At 44.8% G+C, this 24,040-nt stretch overlaps 1 long non-coding RNA gene across 1 annotated transcript; it reads right to left on the bottom strand.

Moving 5' to 3' along the window:
* Nucleotides 1-10,212: 10,212 nt before the first annotated feature.
* On the bottom strand, nt 10,213-22,616 carry LOC143822926 (uncharacterized). The gene is made up of 3 exons (XR_013226307.1): nt 17,804-22,616; nt 14,212-14,350; nt 10,213-11,797 (listed from the first exon to the last, which is right to left on the bottom strand). It is a non-coding gene; the product is annotated as an uncharacterized LOC143822926 (long non-coding RNA).
* Between the last annotated feature and the right edge of the window lie 1,424 nt (nt 22,617-24,040).

The raw sequence follows: 24,040 nt of genomic DNA, 5'->3' as shown, positions 1-24,040 counted from the left end.
TCTCTGACCATAAGCCCCATCTCCTCCCTTATGGATTAGTCATCGCGGCAAAGAAGGGGGGGTGGCTGAAAAGTGTGCTGAAACTCACTCCACAATAGAGATATGCCAAATGGCCCACCTGGACATAAGACAAAAAGGGTGATCTCACTAATAAAAATTCCCTACCTAGATCAAAAGAAATAGAGACAGCAGGGGAAAGATCTTTTTTATGGACTAGTTGAAAAAAGGGGGGAAAGGAAGAATTATAGGTCAGAACAAGCCTACTACAGTGCACTCCCGTCAGAGGCAGGAAAACTGGCTAGTAGGAAGGTTCTTCCCCTCAAGAAAACAGGAAGTTGTAGAAGCTTTGTCCTGCCTCCCGGAGTGAATGGTGGGGAAAACCCAACAAGGTGCCCTCCACCTCAGAAGAATTTGATGCTATGGAGTCCACCTTCCAAAGCAGCCATTTTCTCCAGGGGATCTCTGTCTGCTGGATATGAGATGTAAAACCAGGTGATCCCCGGACCCACCTGGGGCCCACCTGGCATCCTGAGCTCACACACTGCCTCCTTCCTGCACAACCACCAATCAGTGGCTGTACAGAAGGATTGAACAGATGAGTTTACAACAATCATTGCTGTTGCTGAAGAGTCCAGTCCTGGCAGAGCTCCTGAAACTTGGCTCTTCTTACTCCTGGCTGTCAGCAGCCCTCCAGGGCAGTAGCCCACCAGGAGTCTCCCCTGCAAATCCAGTGGCCAGTCCACCCCTGGCAGCCCCTCAGAAGAAGGGCAGAGCAGAACTGCGTTCTGCAAAACAGTTTACATCAAGCTTGTCCACACCATGCTGGTTGCCACAAATTCTAATTATTTTGGCTGAGCCATTTTTAATTGAAAGCTTATCCTCCCATGTCGAGGATTCACCCATCAACACTAGGAGGCAAAAAACAGAAGTAACTGGAAGAGATCATATGGAGGAGGCAGGCAGGATATTTGGCCAGGAACTCACTGCTGAGGCCACACATTAGCTTCTCCTTCATGCAGGCCTTGCACAAAAAGAATTCAAGCAGCCTTGGCTCCAGTGAAGTCACACTTCTGATCCAAGGAAGATGACTCAGACAGTTCATGGCAGCTGAACCTGGGTGTTTTTCAAGGGCATGTCCTTCCTCCCTTAAAATTCTAATAGCAGAGCAAGGAAGATGATTTCAGTCAACCCAAGTGGAGGTTGAAGGGTTAAAAAAAAAACCTCTCCACGCATGGCTGAAAGGCAAACTGATGTTGCAATCTGCATTTTACAGACCGACCAGATTGAGAAAATAGCCTTCATCTGCTCTGTTAGAGCCCTTATGAGAACGAAGCCACACCATTCTTTGTTTTGGAGGCTGGCTCCAATTCACACAGCCACACTACCAGTTTCTGATGGCTGCTTCCGACCACAGGTGAAAGAGCTAACCAGCACCCACTCCCTCTCTGCCCCTTCCCTTCCATCACCTGCCATGAATTGCAGTCCATGAACATCTGGAGGACCACAGGTTGACTGCCCCTGCTCTAAAGTCTCCACCTTTCCCAACATGTGCTAAGAACCTATGACCCCTTTGTTAGTTTGAATCAGCCAATGGATTTCTATGGGGATTAACTAATCAAGGCCCAGATAACTGGGTTCTTCTTGTATCTTTAAAATGAAAATTCCCAGAAACAGCTCTGCAGGTCCAAGTGCTGCAATTCAGACTCCCTTCTTTGCCAAATCATACACCTTATTGTGGAGTATGCACAAAGATGCCTACTACACTGCATCCTACTACCATGGTGATTGTGGGAAGGATCAGCGCTGCACAGCTAAGAGCTGGCCAGCATCCTAGTGACTGAAATCCATTCACATCTCTTGGTCCTGAAATAGTTTTCAGCATGGTGCCATCACAGTCTGCTTCTGCTTTCTATATAAGGTTAAAGGAGATACTTTGTTAGAGGAATCTCACAAAAACAGGACTGGAGGACTTTGATCCTACAAAGTGTGAGTAGGCACAACGCACCTCCTGTGCATGTCACATTCGCTCCAATCCAGCACATGAGTTTTCCTGCACAGCAGAAGTGTTTCTGTGCTTGGGATTAGCTGTTTTTATATATGCAAATCTGCAGTGAAAGTTCTCCCTCTGGATATATAGGACAGATGTAGTTCTTACACACATATGTCAACCTTGGATGTCACTCTGCACAGGTGAGCTAACAAAGACATGCAGACACAGTGTCAGTTCTAGGGGTCCCAGGAGACCAATATAAGCATGCATCTGAATGAGGAGCTCTCCTTCCACAGATAGGAAAGCAAATTGCCATCACATTGATACAATGGAAATTTATACTGACCATTTTCTCTGGACAACAGCCCATGCCAATAAAACTTTCTTTTTATTTCAATTGCATGGCATAGATCAGAAACCTCTATTTTTTCCTTCAACTTTCCCTTCCTTCCCATCTCCATTTCTTGAACATCCAACTCTGCAAATAATTTGCAAGCCTGCATTTTGAACAATCTGTTCCACTATATATTTCTAGTAAGGCCTTGGAGGAGGAGCATGTCTCATGGGTTAAGTGCCACTCAGTGCTTAACACCCATTCAGGGTGGCTGTCCAGCCCAAATGCCTCCTCCAACTGGCTTGCCTTCTGTCCTCCACCCCTGACCACCCCTTTCTCCTTTCACTTCCCTCCGAGGCTCAGAGGCTGCAAATCCCTACTGCGTGAGAGATGCCCCTGCCAGTGAGTTCCCTAACAGCTGCCTTCAGCCTTTCCAAGTCCTGGGGGGAGGGGGAGGCCATCCGCAGAGTTCTTTCACCCCACCCCTCAATCTAGCACCCGTTGTATTCAGGTATTCCTGAATGCAATGGGCTTGGCTTCTAGTACAGTCATAAAACATCAGAACATAAGAGAAGCCATGTTGAATCAGGCCAATGGTCCATCTAGTCCAACACAGTAGCCAACACAGTAGCCATCAGGTGGTCCACCAGCAGGGCCAGAACTCCAGGAGACTTTCCACTGTTTCTTTCTCTATGAAGCACCAAAAATACCGAACACCCACTGCCCCAGACATAGTGTTCTATCTATACCTTGTGGCTAATAGCCACTGGTGGACCTGTGTTCCATATCTAATCCCCTCTTGAGGTTGTCTATGCTTGTAGCTGCCACCGCTTCCTACGGCAGTGAATTTCACGTGTTAATTACTCTTTGGGTGAAAAAGGACTTCCTATTATATACTCTAAGCCAGGGGTAGTCAAACTGCGGCCCTCCAGATGTCCATGGACTACAATTCCCATGAGTCACTGCTGGCAGGGGTTCATGGGAATTGTAGTCTATGGACATCTGGAGGGCCACAGTTTGACTACCCGTGTTCTAAGCCTACGGCTCATTAATTCAGCTGAGTGCCTATGAGTTCTTGTATTGTGAGAAGGGCAGAAAAGTACTTCTTTCTGTACCTTTTCTATCCCATCTATAATTTTGTAAATCTCTATCAGGTCACCTCTCAATCATCACGTCTCCACGCTAAAGAGCCCCAACTTCTTTAATCTTTCTCTATCGCCTTAATCATTTCAGTTGCCCATTTCTGTACCTTTTCCAGTGCTATAATATCTTTTTTACAGTCTGGTGACCAGAACTTTGCACAGTATTCCAAATGAGGCCATGCCATAGATTTATTGGGCAGCATTATGATACTGGCTGATTTGTTTTCAGTCCCCTTCCTAATAATCCCCAGAGTAGCATCTGCCTTTTATTATTGCCGTCACACACTGAGTCAACATCTCCAGTGAGTTATTTGCCATGACTCCAAGATCTCTCTCCTGGTCAGTAACCGCCAGTTCAGACCCCATGAACTTCTATTTATAGTTAGGATTTTGGCTCCAATGCGCATTACTTTGCACTTTTCCATGTTGAACCTCATTTGCCACATTGACACCCATTTCCCCCAGTCCAATTCGCAGGGTTGCTTATGCCCTGGTTAAGGTGAGTTCACAGTGGTTCACTAGGGGTGTCTGCAGCAAATGTCCATGCTGAGGAAAATCCCATCTGAAAACTCACACTAAGGAACCACAGCCATTTTGCCATTTGCAAGCAGTGACAACTGAAAGCAACAGTTCAAATTGCATTAAAGCCCTTTGATAAATTCTCTGAACTGCTGGCTTCTCCTGAACAATCTCAGGCTGATGGGTTGCTGCCCCCTAGTGGCAGATCCATGTAGAATCCCACACTGCAACTCCAAGAAGACTAAAGTCATACTCCTGTGCTTCGTTTACTAAGTGGTAGTGTGGGGGGGGGAGTATATTGGAATGTGCAAGATCTGTAATGTGCATGATTCAAAAACATATGAAGAATATCCTACAGAGGCCTTAGAGGAGATGTGTATTTAGCATAATGAGATTACGAACTTCTTGGTATTTTTTTCAAATAGAAGAAAAGAGTTAGTTTTATACCCTGCTTTTCACTACCTGAAGGAGACTCAAAGTGGCTTGCAATTACCTTTCCTTCCTCTCCCCACAACAGACACCCTGTGAGGTAGTGGGACTGAGAAAGCACTGAATGAACTGCTCTGTGAGAACAGCTCTCACAGGACTGTGAGTAGCCCAAGGTCACGCAGCTGATTGTATGTGGAGGAGCAGGGAATCAAACAGGGTTCTAAATATTAGAGGTCATGCTCCTAACCACTACACCAAGCTGGCTTTCCTGTTTGGCTCTTCCACCCCTATCCTAGCAGAGTAGCTCTCTACAATTAACTGTCTGTCATGGTCTGCCCACATTCCACTAAGGGAGATTCTTCTGATGACAGGAAGCCCCTTTCAGGACTTGAGATCTTCAAGATTTTCTAAACACTCCACGGGTAGACCTCATGATCCTTCCTCAGCAATTAAGTGTGGACAGTCAGCAAACGGGGGGGGGGGACCCAGAAGCCTTGCAACTGATCACCACCAGCTGAAGACTGGCAGCCACTACAGGCCACTTACTCTAGTCCATCCCCCACAGAATCTTCCCCAGAGCATCACAACAAGGGATAAGGGAGGAGCAGTGGAGGTAGGTATCTGCCTATCTCCAGCCTCCTCCAAGAAGGAGATATGGTGCAGTAATTCTTGAGAGGAATTGGGACTCTAACCAGGCTATCAGGAAGAACAAGGAAAGCAGCCTCCTGTATAAGCCTGCTGAAGTTCGGAAGCTTTGATGGGTCAACAGCTCCCATAAGATTTGCTGTCATTGTTTCGGCTTCTATTTGCCTGCATACCTTGATACTTGCCTGCCTGCAATGACTTTTGCCACCTGACCAAAGCCTGCTTTTTGCAAAACAGGATACTGTCTTCAGGCGATAAGGAATTCTGTGATTAGAGCTGCCATAGACCCATCAGAGTTCGCTCGGTTCTGCTCCATGAAGATCAATGGCATTATCAAGGACACTGGCCTGGGGTTTGGTTGGATGGGTCTGGTTCTCTCGTGATATTCTATTGTGGCCCAGGGAGCTGCCCAATCGCAAACAGGGGCATAAGGTCTCAGATTTAGTCCCCAGCATCCCAATTAAAAGTATTAAAGGTAAAGGTAAAGGTATCCCCTGTGCAAGCACCAGGTCATGTCTGACCCTTGGGGTGACGCCCTCTAGCATTTTCATGGCAGACTCAATACAGGGTGGTTTGCCAGTGCCTTCCCCAGTCATTACCGTTTACCCCCCAGCAAGCTGGGTGCTCAGTTTACCGACCTTGGAAGGATGGAAGGCTGAGTCAACCTTGAGCCGGCTGCTGGGATTGAACTCCCAACCTCATAGTCAGAGCTTCAGACAGCATGTCAGCTGCCTTACTACTCTGCGCCACAAGAGGCTCTTAAAAGTATTAGCAAGTGGGTAATATGAAAGCCCCCTACTTCATTTACAGGTGATTCACATGTTCTGCTAATGGGCCTCTGAGCGTCTGTTTCCATTGCTGATGCCTGAGTCTCCTGTCAAGTTCTCCATGCCAGTATTAAAGATTGCCAGTCTGGCAGGTTTGTAGACGAATGGCAATGAAGCAGAAAACTGATCTGTTTCTGCCTGCCATTGCAGGCCCTGCTGCATTATTTTCCCTTTGCTATGATGGATCTGCATCAACAGTCTAGGCTTGGGATTCTTCTCTACAACAAATAGAACATTAAAATATTAAGCTTTCATCACTTTGCTAATTATGCCCTTCTTTCTTGGGTGATGAAGCAGAGGGCTGGCAGTGATGAAAATGTCCCCTGCATCACAAACAGCCAATTGCCCTCAAGCCCCCAAACATTGTTTTTAAAAGGAAGGACCATATCTCTGTGGCAGAGCCCCAGCTTTGCATGTTTATGGTCCCAGGTTCAATCCCCTCTATCCCCAGTTAAAAGAACCAGGATGTAGGTAATTTGAAAGACCTCTACTTGAGACCTTGGGAAGCCAATATTGGCCTTGATAGGACAATGACTGGACTCGGTTAAGGTAACTTCCTACATTTATATTTTAAGAAGAGTTTGTTTTTAACCATAAAGTCCTGCAGCGCAAAAAAAACCCCACATTTTCTTCATCGCATCATTTGTAAGCTGCTTCAGAATTCTGCACCCCCTTTATTAGAGCTGCAAAAGGTATCAGAGTTTGAAAGCCATCCACTTACTTTCCTTGTCAGCTAGCCTGGGCATTGCAGAGGATCTTGAGGTACAGCATCTCTGTATCAACTAAGAATTTACCCTACGCTCAATGCTCAGTGCATTGCAGGGAAAATCAGCAGGGGTGGCCAAGCAGTTTTTCGGCGAGGCTTGTCCTCTATTGTAGATGAGAAGCCCTTGATAATCTTCCAATGTACCCCAGAGATTCCTGGTTCAAAAGCCCCTAATTTAGGGCAACCCATGTGTCATCTTTCACCTTGGGTGCCATACCAGGCTGATTAAAAGAATAAAATAGCTTTACTATGAACTGAAACCACTTTCTATAGGAAAGAGGGAATTAGTCCTAACAATATAACTGTTTGTTCTGCTTATTGGGTCTGTTCTGCTTTGAAGGCAAGCAGGGAGGAAGTCTGCTCAAAGAAGCAGGAAGTTTCAAATTGAGCCAATCAGGATGCTGGAGGAGATTATTTGAAAAATATCAGAAAGTTATTATTCTAACTATGCTAACTACACATCTCCTCTGATGCCCCCTGTAGGGTATTCTTCATATACGCTGTTGACTCATGCACACTGCAGATCTTGCATATCCCTCCAACATTCCATGCATACATCCCCAGAGAACTCAGTTGGATCCAATCTCTGACACCAAAAAGATAGAGAAGGGCTTTCTGTGTTATAGGCCCTGGAACGCAGTCCCCAATGAAGCTGTGCAGTCAAACAGAACAGTCTATTTGCAAAAGGCTTCAAATGTAAATTCCTCCTTTGAAAAGATGACTGGGCCCATTTTAAATGACAATTTATTTATTTATTCATTCATACATTCATTCATTCATCATTTTATCCCTATCTTGCCACTCCCATTGAATTGCGTACAAATAGAATGATGATTGGGGCCATTTATACTCTGGTTTCTCTTCAGATCACAGAAATCTTTCACCTAAAGACTAGAGTCATTCATTGTTCTTCCCATCCTTTTTGATTGCTGACTTGGCATCACATCAATCTTACATAGCTCCATTTTAAACGTATTTTAGCTAGCAGGATCTGGGAAAGACTCTTTATAGACCTTAGATACCATGGCCAACTGCAGGTTGGGAAATACCTGGAGATTTAGGTGATGGAGCCTGAAGTGGGTAGGATTTAGAGGAAGGACTTCAGTTGAGTCCCCCATACAAAGTGGCCATTTTCTCCAGGTGAGGAGATCTCTGGAGGTCAGTTGTAATAGTGGGAGATCTCCAGTCACCAACTGCTAGATGGCAACCCTATTGCCAATCAGAGTAGATCATCTTGGACAAGAAGGTCCAATTGTCTATATAAGGTAGTTTGTGAGATGATTGCTTCAGAAGACAACAGGCTCAGGAGATACACACAAACGTCAGTCTCAACACACCGACTTAATCATGCCATTTGGCTTACAGGAGCCATGCTGTGGAATCAGAGGCCAGAAAGCTCCTACAGGACAGATTTAATGCCAAAGATCAGTCTACACTCGCTGGTGCCTAACTGAACAATGAGCAGGTTGCATTTTTATGAACAGAAATACTCCTTCATCTTAAGAACTTCAGAGAAAGAGCTGTGACCTTGCCTATATTCAGTAAACAAGGTCCACAGATAAGCTTGCAAACTGGGGGGGGGGGGGAATGTTTGCAAAGGAGGGGAAAAGATAAGGCCAAGGGAAAGAGTGGGCTAGAGAAGGCTTCTCAAACTGAGCTGTGGACACATTTCATGAGTATTTATTACAAAAGATATTTTCAATTAGTGCTGAAGTGTTTCTAATGGCTCAGGCTGATATGTAAGAAATTGCTTTTCTAGGAACAGAAATACGTTCTAATTGTCTGAAACATTCACAAGGAGCTGGAATTGCTCCAGCCTACAGCAAATAAAGTGATCCTCACCTCTGAGAGCCCCTGGATTCCCACCAATCACCCTTCCCAGAAATAATTTTTCCCTTATCCTCCTAAATGCTCCTCATAGACTTTTGAAATCCCCTCCTGTTATTTATCAAGAGTACAGCTGAAGGAGCTGGTGGGGGGGGGTTGCTTCTGGATGTGGAAGACCCTGCTTGGCCATGAAGACCAATGGGAGAGAGAGAGAGATCTGTGGCCTCTATTTCCTCCTCTTTCATGTTTATGTTTCTCCAAGGAGCTCAGACTGCATTGTTCCCTATATCTCTTTTTTATCTGCACTGTGTGATAGCTTAGGATGAAATCACTGGGCCTAGGTCATCCAGCAAGCTTCAAAAGACTGTGCTCTTTCTGGGAAGAACATACCAAACCAGGTCTGGGGAGAAATGTAGCAAGCAAGGACAGTGAGAGCCTGAGAAGAAAAAATTGTGAGCATGCTCTCGAAAACCTCTGCTGCGCCTGGGAAATCGAGGCAGGGGAAAATCCTCTTTGTGGACACAGCCAGACTTGCCCAGCCAGTCCACACTAGTCCAAGTTGTTGTCACTTTAGCTACGTATGTGAACACTCCCCACCCAACACATCAAAATCCTCAGAGCAGCTTGTTTATTATCAAACTGGGTATGTAGGTGCTATGTCCTGGCTTCTGGATGTCCAGAGTTGAAAATTCTCTCTGGGTGTTGTGGAGAGGGATCCCTGGGTTCATTGTGAGATTCTCTACTACAAACATCATAGGATCTGCAGATTTACACCCCACACGTAACCCATCAGTCCTTTGCCTCAGATTGATTTGCACTCTCTTGTTTTGACTTAAACAACTTAATCATGTAGCTGTGTTTCCAAGGCAAGAACAAAGCAACGCCTGTGTGAAATTGAAATTATTAAGGAATATTAGTCATGGAACTGTCATAACTAGAACAAATTAAAATGACCTGCAGGATGATGAGTTTCATCTTCCGATTCCTTCCAAAACTCTGAAGAAGAAAAGGCTTTAGTCACCCAGACCGAAGGGCCTTAATTGCAAAACTGCAGTGCACTTATTATTAGTAAAAACCCAAAATCTTACATACACAGAGGAAAGAGGCAGATTGTCATGTGGTCATGCTGCAGCATATAAGAACTCTTCTTCTTCTTCTTCGGTGCCACTGGACTCAAATGTTGTTCTGCTGCTTCAGACCAACGCAGCTATCCACCTGAATCTATCTTCTTGGAGTGAGTTATTAAGATAAAAGCACCAAGACACAGAAACCATTAAGCTACCCCTAGGAGATTTCTTTTGCCTTTCTGAGGCTGATTCATTGCACACCCTGCCCCCACCTTTAAATATTTATCTCCATTACAAACTGTGGAGGGAACCACATTGGCACAGAAAACTTTAGCATGATGTTTGACTTAAAAGAAAAATTCTGAGGGATGCAATCGAGTGATAACATTGGAGCTTGTTCAAAGCTTTGAAATCTCTGCTTAAGGAACTGACTCCATCACTGAGGACAAACGTTCTCTCCAATTCAGGGGCAGGGGTGAAAAAACTGATGCAGTCTGTCTTTTGATGCCTTAAGAAGTATCTCATCACGCAGCATTTGTTCCTTAATTCTCTCTAATTTAAGGTGCTGACATCATTCCAGAATAATTTACAGTCGAGTACATGCCCTCTCGCTCCCTCTGAAGTTTTTCATTTTAAGGACTCCATCCTACCCATAAGGCAGATAGAAGTTGTGGTCCTGGTTGCAAGAAGTCCATGACTCTGTCTATTAAATCAGGATGTTGGCTGTTTAGCATCAGAAGGATCTCATGTTTGTCAGAAGCCTCCCATCTCCTGTTTAGGAGCAGATGCAAGAATTTGGCCCTAATATTTCCGTATAGTGGACAGTGTATTGCCAGATTAGAAGTCCGCACTCCTAACCACTACACCAAACTGGTATATTAGCATTGTTTAATGATGAAGTGAAAAGCTAAACACTCTCAGACAGAGGTTCTATCAAGATGTGAGATCTTTCCTGCACAGATGATAGATTAACTTGGGATTTGTGATCAACACGTTGAAAGCCTCGTTAATGCATAATAAACATTTATTCTTTAGTTGATTCTCCTTCTGTATTATTGTATTATTTTCCCCCAGCTTGTATTTAAAAGAGCTCTCTGGCTGTCTTGTAACGCTAGAACATTTTTCTGCTTGCCTTAAAAATTACCCAGGACATCAGCATCACAGTTACAGTTCATTCATATTTCTTCCCCCATGTTCAAAAGGTGAAGACTTGATTTAAAAGAGCATTTGCTCTTCCAGTTAGCACAGGAATATGTCCTTCAAATTTTATAGTTCTTAGGTAATCATGAAAGATGACAGGCCAGTAATGCATTCCAGATGGAGCACAGTGGTTCACAGGTGATACCAAAACAAAAAAACAAAAGCACGCAGAGGTGAAATATAAATACAAATCCTTTTTCTTCCACAGCTTCTCAATTGCACTGAAAACTGGGATTTTACAGATTCAGTAAAAGAGTCCTTGAAAAGGCATTGACATATAGACATTCATTCACATACATACACTTAGTGGGCTCTTCAAATAGCATGGTGGAAGGAGCTGCTAGGGCTGTGACCATGGGTCTGTACACTGTTGTCCCACACATCTTATTTTGCCTGTGTATTCTGGGTTGTTGTAACCCACCCTGAGTCACTACAGAGAAGGCAGGAAAACAAAAAAACAAATAAATAAATCTGTCGCCAATACCAGCAAGGTTTCATGCGATGAAGGGCAGCTGGTTATAGATGACAAATCACACAGACATAGTATGTGGGTGGTTAATTGTCTTCAGGAAAGTCCTTGTTCTCATAAGAACCTTGTAGCATGTGAATTCATCCTTATGGCACTGAGACGAAAGCTGAACGAGATGAGAGAGAGAGAGAGAGAGAGAGAGAGGAACTTTTACAGAAGATCATCGGCAAGTCAAGACTTAAATTTAGAAGTGAGCAGAACAAATTATATTTAAATAGCTTGTGCATAGCATTGCCTCCTGGCCTGCTTTTAAAAAGCTTGACTTTCTTTTTATGCCTCCCGTCTCTTTTTGTTAATTTCAGCCTTTTAAGTGAACTAAATGCAAATGAGCATATGGTCAGCCTGATCCCTCTGGGAAAAGGAGCACAACCTCACAGCTCGACTGGCTTTTCTTCCTTTCTTCGTTTCTTCCTTCCCTTCTTCCTTCCTTCCTTCCTTCCTTCCTTGAGGCAGTCAAGCGTGAGGCACCTTCACATTATTGACTGAACATACATCAGGATTTCTCAGAGCCTCTGCCAACCCCTGGAAGAGAAGGTTTAACTTTAAAGCTCAGTTACAATAACAGGGCTATGAATGAACAGGATGTGACCACTGTATCCAAAACATGTATAAATTCTAGCAGGGACAAACAAACCGTTTATTTTAAGAAACTGACAAGTAGCTCACAATATGTTATTTTATTTATTTGTAATCAAAAATGAGGGTCGAATTTGGTTAAATCTCCCAATGTTTCTGATGATATTATACATTTAAGCCACCAGGCAAAGTAACCTTACATGAGTATTTTATCCTTACCATAATTCCTTTATATATTTTTGAAATGCCCATCTGGGCAGGCCTGTCCAGCCTCTGTCTGGGTGCTGTCTGGACACAGGAAGCTCCTGTCCGGCCAGCACTTCTGGTCCAGCGGGCCAATCTGGACGCGCCCAGCAAAGCTGGGGCCCCCTTGCTAGGCTGGGCTTCAGAGGCTGTCGCAGCCCCACGCTGCCCCCAGGGGCTCCCGTTCTCACACAGCCACAGCAACTGCCCGCAGGAGAAAGTGGGCGAGGGCAAGCTGGACTGCTGGTGAGCCAGCAGCAGTACTTCTTTCAAAAAAGCAGGACTTTCTGAAAAAGCCACGGGACCCGGGACTAATTATTAATTATCGGGACAGTCCCGCCAGAATCGAGATGTCTGGGCACCTTAACCATGCTGTACTTCGCATCATCTTCTGGAACCTTTCGATAAAGACCAGCTTCTTAGCACCACATGTGTCTGAAGCAGTTCTATTCGCGAGGGTCGCTTCTGATCGAGCGGAATCAGCCACGGTTCGTGACACTGACTAGGCATTATGTTCTTGCAAATCAAATAAAAAAGAAAATGGACAAGAATGCTGGCAGCAAGGAACTGTGAGGAAAGGCCACTTTCACCAGAAGTCACTTTGGGAGCATTGTTTTGGCACAAAACAGTATTCCTCAGAGAGAAGTTCCCCAGTGACAGTTGCAGCTTTGGAGGAGCCAAGATGGGGAGCAGATTTGGCCATGAGGCAAGCCAGATTCCAAGAAACAGTGGTCACATGATGAACTGAGAAGGCATTTCCATGCCCTTTAAATGTAGTGAAACGCTGACCTTATGTAGTCGTCATATTCCGCCCCCCCCCCCATATGACATCACCAACATCCAGCGTCTGAGCAGTAACCGGCTGGCTACATCCTCCATTTTAAAGCGCAAGTTGGGGAATCACATAAAGTGGATTCCCCAACCTATTTAGCACAAACTACAGGAGAGCAACCAGCAGGCAACCAGCAGAAGGAAGTTATGGAGGCTAAAATGGGCTAAAGGCACCTGCCTAATTCCACCCTCTCACCTGCCTCCCTCTCCCTTGTTCCCAGGGACAGGAATTTCTTTTTAAAGAGGTTTAACATCCTGGAGCAACAAATAAGAGGACAAGCATGCAGGCAATGCCAGAAATAACCCCACCCCCAAAAAAGCTGTAACACAAACCATGCCTCTCTAAAGTTCCTCCCCCCCCCAAAAAAAAAAAACAGGAATGAGATTAATTTTTTTAAGTTACATGCATTTGCATTTAAACAGAGAACTATGAATTAAAAAAAAATAGCGAGCATTGCAGGACCTTTAAAACATGGAGAAAGGGGATTGGCTGCTTGGACTGATTGACAGGTAGAAGAGAGTCGCATATTAAGCGCATTGCTCTCTTCCGCCATTGCCAGCAGCACTTGTGGAGAGTGAGAAGTGCAAAAAGGTGGCAGACCACAGCGACACGGCAAAAAGGTGAGGAGGAGCTGGGAGGCGCGATAATATTTAGCGCTACGTCATTCAGCTGGCATACCGCTATTTTTTTTGCAGTGTGGAAATGCCCAGAATCGCAAACCCACTGGAGACTCTGCAAGAGCGGCATCAAATCCATAACCAAGCCTGAGATAAATTTTGAACGTTGTCATTGTCCAAATACCTTCGAATAGCGAAGGCCCAATCTCCATACCCTGGGTTTGTTGTTTTGGAAGTAAAAACCAATTTAGCTTTTTTCTAAATTGATGCAGAAACACTCATTGGGCTTAATGCTTCTAAAGCTTCCTCCCTTGGCCTGCAGTTTCTATACAGATTCACATTAAGAAATTAATTTGAATTCCATGCCAGTCTGCAGTATTATTGATCTGACATAAGCAGGAATTATGTATTTTTCCAACGCCATCTACTGTACAGCTTAGGTTAGCAAAGCTCTTTCCAAAAAAAGGGAGAACGTGAAGCTTACCAAACTCATGTCGAGAGGGAACATTTGTAAAGCTTCTTCTGACAGAAAAATAAAAATTCTGTCAAAGACTCCTCATAAGCCTCCCCAATGCCTCAGAGACAAGCTGCAGAGAGGAATAAAATGCTATATAAAAGCTCCACTCCTGCCCTGAAATAAAATAGCTGTGTATTTATGGTCCTGTTACCTGAAACCAAGTACAGATGGACTGCAATTCAGGTAGGTGGAACAGACATTGAGGCCTCTGGCCTCTGAATCGTCACAAGCAGGTGTAGCCTCTCCATTGAGGGCAGTTGCTTTGTAGAACCGCTCACAGCGTAGGAGGCCTGCAAAAGGCAAGAAGAAGGAACATTCCTACAGAATTACTTTGGTTTAGAAAAAGGGCAGTAAATCTTACTTAATTTGATTTGTCATTGGGCCCCAAGTGGGAAGCTTCCCCTTCAACCGCGCTTTACAGAGCTGGTGAATCACCAGGGAGCTGCCCAGGTTCGTGAGAAATTACTCATGGTTTCTGAGGTATGGTAGGCAAATACATACATCATTGTTATTTCAGAACAAATGTTTGTAGCCATTAATGCTGAGATTGGGGGCTTCTCAGACCACAGGGACCGATTGCGTTTGGAAGATCAGAATCTGCAGTACCTGTTCTGAAAAGCCTTTACATCTACAAACAGACAGTTGGAAGGATTGGGGTTTAACAGTCTGCTCCTGGCATACCCACCTCCATCCCTCAGTTCCGTCCCTCCCCATCCTTGCAAAGCCTCTTCAGTCTCTTTTGCCCAAAGTTTCTGCTAATTCTTGTGAACCAAACAATAGAGAAAAAAGAAGTCCTCCAGAAAACCAAAAGTCCAGGCCAGAAACTTCCAGAAGACAGGAATTATGGCTTTTTTGTAAGCAGACTTTCTTTTTCATTCTGCATTGATTTTCTTCCCTTCATACTCAGTTTGTGTTCTCTCAGAGTGGCTATGTGGTGGTTTTCCCCTTTGCTGTGTTCTAAGCCAAAGGTAATTCAAAAGCATCCAGGTTCCCTCAGATTTCCCCCTTTTCTTCCTCTCAGCCATTCCACTGTCTACATTGAGGTCATTCCTCCCACACTGCACTTTCAACCACCCTCCCCCCCCCTCCTTCATCACTGCTTATTTTTTCCCATCATATAAAGCTTTCTTTTTTCTTTTTACAAGCAGGATGAGTTTATTGCTAAAGCTGGATCACTGGGAGGGAATCAGGCATAGGAAAAGGCTGAGGTACGGTTAAGAGTCTTTTCAGAAGGGATGGTTTATTTGGGTGTTCAGGAGCCGATCCTGTGAGGGAAGTTCTTCCTCCAGGCTTTGCTGGGACTCTGCTGGGCAGCCTGCTGGTTTAAAACAATAGATTCCACCAAGGAACCAATCCTGCAGGGAGAACTCTCCCCACACACTCAGCTGGGGCTCTATGAGTAATTCTGGGATGTTCTTTTTTAACTCTGCCAGTGTTCCTTTGCACAGCTGCAATAGGGCAACTGTGTAACTTTTTTGCTTTCAATTCCACCCTTTGTACATCACCAATGACATTCCTACCCAAATTAAGAAAAAATGCATTTCAGGGGTTGTAGCTGTAGAATAAATACAGTGGAGAAAAAAGAATGGTGCATACAAAAATCTGAAGTCAAGCATAAAGGCTTGACTGCTCATATTCTCTGCATTAAGTTGTGCATACATAATAGGCGTAATAGGCCTATCAATTATCAAGAATGTATAAATTCCAGATGGAAGGATGTAACATCCAAGTCATGAACCAAGACAAAAGTGAAATGATACCAGATCATTTATTTATTTATTTGCAATAAAGTATAATGGATCCACAATTTATGTGCACAATTAAACATACATGAGATCCCAGGTACAATCTCATTTTAATATTCTTCAGATATCTTCTGCATACCGAATAAGGACCATGCCCATACAATCATACAGTAGAATACAGCAATAATCTCCTGACAGATCATACATGTTTAACAAAAATGACAGAAGTCATAACACAAGACTGAGCAAGTTATATCCTTGTAGTAATCTTATAGCTGCGAGCATTAAATTGTCAATACAAAGTACTTCTGATTAAAATGGAAATCCGAGTCTTAATTCCTCCTCAAAATAGTCCTCCTGTCTTCACCAGCAAAGCTGACCTAAAGCCTCTTTTGTTGCTCATGCTGGGACAGAAACTGCATTTTGGCTTGGGTTTGGTGTGAGGGATAAGACTGCATTGCTTATCTTTCCACCCTTGCTTGGTCCCAAACATGGCTCCTTTATGTATTAGCTGCCCATAGCAAAGTATAATCTGATTTGACCCCACAACTGTCCTCACCTAAACCGTTTATGCACTGGGAACTTCACTGCCCCAGCTCTCATGCAGGAGCACAAATCGGGGATGGATGAGGTGCACTAGGCCAAATGTTCCCCAGTGTGGGTGCAGGAAAAGGTGAGGCAACCTGCCATGACTAAAACTCCAGCCTGCAGAAGGGCATGAAACCTCCAGTGCATAAATGGTCCTAAGGATGCACATTGCCACAACAGTGCCTGCTGAACCTTTCTCACTTCTTATCTGACTGGTAGGGAAAATCTTCCCATGTAAGCAACCAACGTATGTGAGCAACGCCCAACCACAAAGTGAGTGAGCCAAACTACAATGCCGTGCACCTATGAGTTACATAGAAAAGGCTACAAATAAAGACCTTTGGGATCATTCTTCATCTTTTCTATCTGGATAATAGGCTGAAGTTCAACAGATATTACTTTCCTCAGCCAGAAAAGGCAGGAAAGGGAGAAACGTCAAATGGCATATTGCTCTAGCAGCCCCATCACATTAGAATCGGGACCTCCAGGTCCATCTAATCCTACTCCCTGCAAAAAGCAGGAAATTCACAACTACCTGCCCACCACAGTGACCCCAATTCCATGCCCAATTCCATGCCCCCCCCAAAAAAATCCAGAATCCCTGGCCAGTCTGGCCTGGAGGAAATTCACCTCCTGTCCCCAAAGCAGTGATCATCCGTATTTCCCTGGGCATTCAAGAAAGGGCCAAAAGAGCCAAGCATGGACACAATTCCTTCTGCTCACCCACTCACAATCTGCCTAAAGTAGAATCAGCATTTGTGTGAAGTGGCAATCTAGCCCCTGCTTTAAAAACTTCCAACATTATTCTGGCCTACGTAGCACCTGACCATAAATCAAATGAAGCAGAAACATCTATAATCTATAGCCATTTTTAGCAGACACATCAGATGATCCATGCCCTTGTCAAAAGTGGGCTATGGGCCACAAAAGCATTTCCTTTAGTTAACCTTGTTAGGCTGCAAGATGCCACTGCCACATTTCTGTTTGCCATGTAGCTTTTAAAACCACAAAAATCCTGCTAAGAAAAAGAAAAAGAAAAGTTGGTTCTTATAAGCCGCTTTTCTCTACCAGAAGTCTCAAATCCGCTTCCAATCACCTTCTCTTTCCTCTCCCCACAACAGACACCCTATGAGGGAGGTGAGGCAGAGAGAGCCCTGATATTCCTGCTCGGTCAGAACAGCTTTATCAGTGCTGAGTGAGCCCAAGGTCACCCAGCTAGTTCCATGTGGAGGAGGAGCAGGGAATCAAACCCGGGTCACCACATCAGAAGTCCATGCTCCTAACCACTATACCAAGGGAGCAAGGGAACGGCTGCTAGCCTTATAAAACTGTTGGAGGCTGTAGATTTGTGTATTTTTCTTCCATGGCAATGGAAGTATTTCACAAAGCTTTCAAGATACTGCTACTCACCCAGAGCCTCTGGAATTGAAGAGCTGAAATATCTCAATAAGTGCATTTCAGGAATGGATGCACCTCTCTCTTACAAATAGGCTTTCTCAAGCTTCAAACTTCACAGAGAAAACCTTACACATTTGTATAACCCTCCTCCCACTATGAGCATCTCCCAGCATGCCTTGGTGGTGGGATGGGTTGACCTTTAAAATTTGGCAAAAAGGAACGGAACAAGGGTTTTGCAAGCAACTGTTGATGTTCTGCTGGCCTTCTTAGCAAGAGTAAGTATTTGCTGGGTTCTAAGTCTTGCTTTCTTTGCTGATGAGAAACCACACCCTTCAGTCTCACTTTTCCTTCCTTGGCAGCACTGGGAAGCTATGAGCTGAGAGGTATATTACTGGGAAGAGGCAGATTCTATAGAGTGCTTATTAAGGGTCACCTTCTTGTAGCCCAAGCAGAATGTGTAGGAGCACCCAAGCAGGTCTATCCTTTAGGGCAGGGGTAGTCAGCCTGTGGTCCTCCAGATGTTCATGAACTACAATTCCCATGAGCCCCTGCCAGGGTTTGCTGGCAGGGGTTCATGGGAATTGTAGTCCATGAACATCTGGAGGACCACAGGTTGACTACCCCTGCTTTAGGGGATTCTAAATGTGTGGAAGGCCACATTCCTTTATTACATTGATCTCTCATACTACATGACACTGGAAAGGACAAGGAGGTTTGACTGATGACTCTACCAACCTCTTTCTCTGGAGGTGGGTACAGCTAGGCAAAGGTGGTTTGGAGTTAACCCCTCAAAACCCCACCTACACTACACACAGTTCACCCTTGTTTGCTCATGCCAGAAGAGTAGGGTGAACGCTGTGCAAATAAAAATTAAAATCAGGCATTGTACTAATTTATTTCCTCAACTCGTTTTTAATGCTTGAGGGATAAAGAGATCATATTACTGAACTCTCATCCACCCTGCTGGTAGCATTGGGTACTGCACTTACTTAGCTACTTCAACACTTCCAATCCCACCCTTGTTGTTTTAAGACTGGCTTATTATTTTGCTAAATGAAGATTGGGCAATGCAAAAATCTAGAAGGCATTGCAAAACTTTGGGTTTTAGAACATACATAGGCCAGAGAATATTTGTTTGGCTTCCTCGAATCATCTAGCATGTGTTTTTGAGCATGTGCAAACTGCCCTTTCATCATCACCCCGCACCCATGTGCACCTGGAATTAGGGGAAAGGGTTTCCAAGTCAGGTGACCACTGCAGGCTTAGCTTCAGTCAGTCCCTCTTTGTACAGTCGTGGCTTGCAAGATTTCTGGCCTTTGCAGATCTCTATCATGCAAAAGAGGCAAGAGCTCCAGAGGTATCTGGTAGAAGCTTCTGTCTGCATTCTCACTAGGAAATCTTCGCTTCTCCGTGTTGTCTGACTAAACAATAGTTGAATCTTGAATGTTATGATCTGTTCACAGAAATGGCAAAGTGCTCAAGAATATGCAATTTGTCCTTTTAATCAATTCACATCGCTAGCACTCCAGCCATCTCCTTTTTTAATGAAGAAAACCCACTTTCAATGAGATGACGTCTATTAGCATATGAATATATGTCTAATTGTCCCCTCTTCCAGCTCTGGGAAGTAATTGGCAATGTCTGAAAAGCAGGAAGGTTAAGGAACATGACCCATCTGCTTTGGTGATGGGAAATTGCACCTCTTCTAAATTGCCACTACCTCGTCATTGTCTTCCCTGGATACAATAGAAACCCGTCATAGCACCGATAACAATAATCTTAAAGCTTCTCTTAAAGAAATTGCAACTGCACGGCTTGACAATGCAGACTGCAATTAACATAACTATGGTGTTGGAGCTCAGTGGAATTGGTCTGAGGCTGCAATCAAAATGGCCCTGAAGACTGTTCCAGGATTGTTTCTCTCTCACACCTGAAAAAGAGAGCTTCGTGCTTTCCATCTAGCATGGAGGGATGATGGATGTCTCAAATTCCAGTGCCAGTGGATTGCAAAGCAAGAATTAAATGAGTGGAGTTTTCATTCACATTCATGAAGCCAGGATGCCACCTAGAGGCTGAGTCTTTTCTTAATAAACTGTTTCTAATCAGCATCCTGTCATGAGAAGGATCCCATAAGGCTGTAACTGCACAATACGCTTGACATATTTTTCTCAACAAGAGAAATGTTCTGTCAAATGCCACATGGGAGTCTTCATTGGGACATGTGGGGGTACGGTTAGTGGAGTGTTCTTCAGGCCAGAGTGGTGAAGCATCTGGCTGTTCAAGTAGGGTAAAGGTAAAGGTATCCCCTATGCAAGCACCGGGTCATGTCTGACCCTTGGGGTGACGCCCTCTAGTGTTTTCATGGCAGACTCAATACGGGGTGGTTTGCCAGTGCCTTCCCCAGTCATTACCGTTTACCCCCAGCAAGCAGCTGGGTACTCATTTTACTGACCTCGGAAGGATGGAAGGCTGAGTCAACCTTGAGCCGGCTGCTGGGATTGAACTCCCAGCCTCATGAGCAGAGCTTCAGACAACATGTCTGCTGACCTAACACTCTGCGCCACAAGAGGCTCAATTCAAGTAGGATAGCTCTCTGTGAAAAAGTATGCAGTTTAGGGTTATTTTACAGCCAGCTGTCTTTGGATACACAAAGGTAGATCAAAGACCCTCTTGCTAGTTTTGCTACAGTGCTCGCCCCCTTTCCAGGAAAGGAATGGCCATACTATTTGGTACCATTCCTCTCATTGTACCAAGGTTAGAGGACAGTACTGCATTTTGAAAAGCCCTTGGGATCTTCAGCTGAGCCAAAAGGCTGCTGTTCTCCAGCCAAAGTGTACATGCTGGATATTAAAAGTGCTGTTTTAGTTACAATCTTGTTTCCCAGCTGGTATTGACCCATAAAGCACCAAAATTTCTGGACTCACAGTACCCAGAAGACTCCTTCTTGTATGAAACTGCTCATCTTCTTAAAATCTTCCTTGAAGGCTTCCTCTGGAGGCCACTGCAAAGAGATGACCAGGGATAGGCTTTCTCATTGGCAGTGCCAACATAGGTGGAATAACTTGTCTCATGAGATTTGCCAGATATCTTCACTAAGGAGACAGGTGGACAATGTTGTTTTGTTCAGCTTTGGATTGAGTTGGTTTTACTACTAACTATGATCCCATAACTGTTTGCTTATGGCAGTGTTTTAATATGCTCCATGTAGAACTCCCTTGTTCTGCTACATTGGGGTGTTTTTGCCTCTAGTCTAAACAAAACATAAAGAAAAGATAGAACCACCAGGCAAGGAAAGCAGGCTGAACTTGATATTCCATCTACGCTAGGGATGTCAGTCCCCAGGTAGAACCTGGAGATCCCCTGGAATTATAGCTTCCAGACCAAAGAGATCAGTTCCCCTGGAGAAAATGGCTGCTTTGGAGGGTGAATTCCATAGTATTAGACTCCATTAAGGTCCCTCCCCACCCCAAATCTGGGTTCATGAACCCTCCTGGTTTTGGCCAGTGATGCCATAAATTCTTCTGATTGGTGCTGTTTGGTGTTCCATAGTCTCCACATAACACTGAGGTTTGGTAAGAAGTTTATATTCAGGTAAAACATTTCATAATTCCCTTTGAAGGACTTCAAGATGTATCATGTACTGTTCAGTGAACAGGGCACTAGTAGCCTCACCTGACATGGCAAAACGCCTGGCGGGCTACTTTTGTGACCTGTACCTCCATAAATAGCATAGCATCCAGAGTCACCACTGAATTTCTGGCCAGGGACACAGTATTCAGTTGCATCCTGGCCAGAGAGAGCAAAAGCGCTTCCTGGCCCACCTTCTTCCTTCCCAGCCATAGGACCATAACTTATTGATGGTCCCTGGTCCCCGGGAAGTTTGCCTGGTCTCAAACAGCCTTTTTGATCCTGTCCCCAACCTGGTGGAATGAGTTCCTGGCAGAGCTGAGGGCCCTCTGGGAGCTTTCGGCATTTTGCAGGGCTTGCAAGACAGAGCTCTTTCACCAGGTCTACGGTTGAGGCCAGAGCACAGAAGATCAGATGAGCCCAGGCCAGACCATCGCCATTGGTGGACTGCCGGCTTGCATAGTTACCCTATGGCGCACCGAGAGGCAGCCTGTTGCTGCTGTGGGGGTGGGAGGATAGATTTTTGCCAACAGGGTACATAATTTTAATGGAAATATTATAGTTGTGTTTTTATATGGGGCTTGCTGAGAGCGGCGGGAAATAAATCTAATCTAATAATAATACCCAAGTTTAGAGAAAGCCCAGGAGGGGGAAAGTTAAAGAGCAGTTTGCAGGACTGCAAATTTGTTGTATGGGCAGATGCAAGGAGGATTTCTTGCAAGGTGCTCTCCAAGGGGGGGGGGGGCAGGTTTCTGTGTTATGTGGAGATGAAGTGACAGCCCAGTGGAAGAATATGTCTAGGTCTGGTTTTTGTGGCAACTGTGACTAAAAGAATCTCTGAAATTGGAAACACTTTTGCTGAGATCTTGGGGAGCTGTAGATGGGTTGGGCTTGATGGATCAATGGTCTGACTCATCTTTCATGCTCATGCATGTTTAGCTTTAGTCAGACCAAACTGAGTCAGACAAAGCTTTCTCTTGCTAACCAGAAATACAGTTCTAAACTCAAATATTAGGAGGGGCAGACTTAAAGCTGCTGCATTCCAACTGAATGCTTGCTACGTTGCCAAACTCAAATTTACAGGTCAAAGGCAGACTCTTCACAGCTTCAGAGTCAAGACTGAAAACTGCAATAAGGAATGAAGAGGCGCAGTGAAGACCAGGGGTAGTCAAACTGTGGCCCTCCAGATGTCCATGGACTACAATTCCCAATTGCCAGTGAACGCTGGCAGGGGCTCATGGGAATTGTAGTCCATGGACATCTGGAGGGCCGCAGTTTGACTACCCCTAGTCAAGACCAATCAAAGTGGTCTACTGTACGAGCCTTGGCATATGAATGATACTATATGGCAGTAAGTGATTATTTGCATACCACATGATTATTCATATACATACTGAAGTCACAGGGCAGAACTGCTCTTCCTGGAGCAGAGACTGTGCATTACTACCCAGCAAGCACAAATAAAGTGTCACGAACCAAGGCTGTCATAGGAGGCAAGACAACCGAGACATTCTCTATAGCAGGGGCAGTCAACCTGTGGTCCTCCAGATGTCCATGGACTACAATTCCCATGAGCCCCTGCCAGCAAACATTGGCAGGGGGTCATGGGAATTGTAGTCCATGGACATCTGGAGGACCACAGGTTGACTGCCCCTGCTTTATAGAAAAGAGTTCAAAGCATCACGATAGAGGTCTGTTGCTAAGAACAACTGGTTTGGCCAGACTTGGGAAACATATACATACCTCACTTTCCCTCACCAATATAGCATTTTCCCACCATTAGCTATTCCCATGGCAGAAGAGCTTTTATCTTCAAAAGACAACTAGAACACAGTGAAATCCACATTTTTACACACAGTGGCCAAAAGGCAGTCAGAACTACTGATTAGAACACACTTTCTCAACCAGAGTTTCATGAAACTCTAGGGTTTCCTGACAACCCTGGACAGGTTTCTTTAATTGAGCGGGAATTAATTAATTTTCATATTTAAATTTTTCTGAAAGAATTATGGCCAATGACCTGCCTGGTGGTGGTAAAGGAAGGGGCCCCAGCCAATCAAATCCTTGCTGGCCTTATGATGTCTGTTGGAGTCTCTGGGGGACGTCACTTCTGGTGACATGTGGCTTCTGGGGCATGGCATAAGGGTGTGGCCTGCTGACAGGGTTTCTTAAAGACTGAAGAATGTTTCAGGGGTTTCTTAATGGTAAAAAGGTTGAGAAACGCTGCATTATAGTCATAGCATGCAGAGTAAGAGGAAGGACACTTTCAACTTCCTGGGAACATGCTGTAAAACATGTTTGTGTGTGTGCTGAGAGCCAGGCACAGGAGAAGGAGTAGGAGGGACAGCTGGAGTTGAGTCCCATGGGTCTTAGGACTTTGGGGCACTTTTTACCTGAATCCATGGCAGGTAGTAAGGGACTACATGACAGAAAGGGACAGAGTCATATTGGAGCAACAAACACTGCAGTATCCTGGAAGTGTGTGCACTTGTGTATACTTGTGTGTTCACCTCAAGAGAACCTCAAGGTTCTCTTCTGCTTTGGTTAGGGTTGCCAGATACCCCTTGGCCACTGATGGGGAGTGAGAGGTAGGGTTGCCAGATCCAGGTTGGGAAACTCATG

This window comes from Paroedura picta, chromosome 13 (genome assembly GCF_049243985.1).
Source record: "Paroedura picta isolate Pp20150507F chromosome 13, Ppicta_v3.0, whole genome shotgun sequence".
In the NCBI taxonomy this organism is placed as follows: Eukaryota; Metazoa; Chordata; class Lepidosauria; order Squamata; family Gekkonidae; genus Paroedura; species Paroedura picta.
Note: the sequence above shows the minus strand (reverse complement) of the source record. Positions and strands in the feature narration are given on the sequence as shown.